The following is a 1,211-nucleotide window of genomic DNA, read 5'->3' as shown; positions in this document are numbered from 1 at the left end:
CAGGTGTTCTCAGAGAGACACGGTGAGAGCTCTTAGAGTCAGGATACGTGCAGGTGTCAGTGCGAGAGACGGCTGTTCGGGAACAGGCTGGGCATCTCCAGAGCTCCAGCGAGGTGGGGTAACACCTCTGCCTGCAGCACGGCCCTTGCTACCACAGGACTGTTTCAGGCAGGGAAGAGGATGCTAAGCTCTTCTCCTTGTTCCCTTGAATTTCAAGGACTCTTGCAAATACCAGAGCACAGAGGTTATGTGAATACAAATTACATTAGCATGCCGAGCAACTCTGTCAGCAGTTTCGTATTAAAGCACTTGGTCCCCTCTGTAGTGGGCACTTCCATTCAACCTCCCCCTTCTTCACCTAACAGTCAACTGGGCTCTCCGTTTAACTCGAGCTCATGTAAGAAACAGTGAGAGGGTTGATTCCAATATTCCCCTTCTCGTCCCACCACGCACAAGCTGTTGCTACTTATTAAACGTTTTAAAATCCCTGCTGCCAAAGTCCCCGGGAGACATTTATCTGCCATAGTCATAAACGACTTGCCAGCATGCTACTCAAAACTGCGTTTCCCAGCCAATAAATACAAGCTCCAGAATCAGGAAAAGCAGGGTTTGGCTTGCTCTAATTTTCAGTGGTATGTCACTGGGATACTATAACTACTTTTAAATTCAAATCAGCTTCAAAATTAACTGTTTTTATCAGATACAGCACAGTGGACTGTTAAACACGTAGCCTCGTGTACTGAAACACTATACATTTAATGAAGTTATGCCATTAGCAAATGTACAACATGGGTGCATTAAATCCACCTATAGAACAGCTCTATGTATGAGAGAGAGGACTTATTTTAGCTTTTCTCAATAGAGCAGGAGTCCCTTTCTTGGCTTTTGCTAGGTTTTTAACTAAAACCAGGATTTGCGCACACACAAAAAACCCCAAAAAGTATCTACTCTCATAATGAAAAAAGACTGATTTTTTTTTCTTTTTTTATTCCAGTTCAGGAAGGAAGAGAATCATCTTGCAAGTTTATATAATCAGCTCCTTTGCCTCTATAATCTACTTCTGCTCAGCAGGAGCCCCCAAAAAACCACTTTATGTCCCAAGTGAAACGTGAAAACTACTTGTAACGTCTCTTTTGAGGCACATGATTCGGACGGTCGCTTTTGGAGTATTGGAATCAGCGTCGTCTTCCATCTCCTTTCTTCTCGGAAGA

At 43.7% G+C, this 1,211-nt stretch overlaps 1 protein-coding gene across 1 annotated transcript in view; it reads right to left on the bottom strand.

Moving 5' to 3' along the window:
* Positions 1-953: 953 nt before the first annotated feature.
* LOC104514925 (teneurin-4-like) overlaps positions 954-1,211 on the bottom strand; it is a gene marked incomplete at its 5' end in the record, with an annotated part of 12,216 nt that continues 11,958 nt past the window's right edge. The window contains one exon of the mRNA XM_010158737.1: positions 954-1,211. This exon is cut by the window's right edge and continues 1,235 nt beyond it.

Source organism: Eurypyga helias, unplaced genomic scaffold, assembly GCF_000690775.1.
Source record: "Eurypyga helias isolate BGI_N326 unplaced genomic scaffold, ASM69077v1 scaffold5859, whole genome shotgun sequence".
In the NCBI taxonomy this organism is placed as follows: Eukaryota; Metazoa; Chordata; class Aves; order Eurypygiformes; family Eurypygidae; genus Eurypyga; species Eurypyga helias.
Note: the sequence above shows the minus strand (reverse complement) of the source record. Positions and strands in the feature narration are given on the sequence as shown.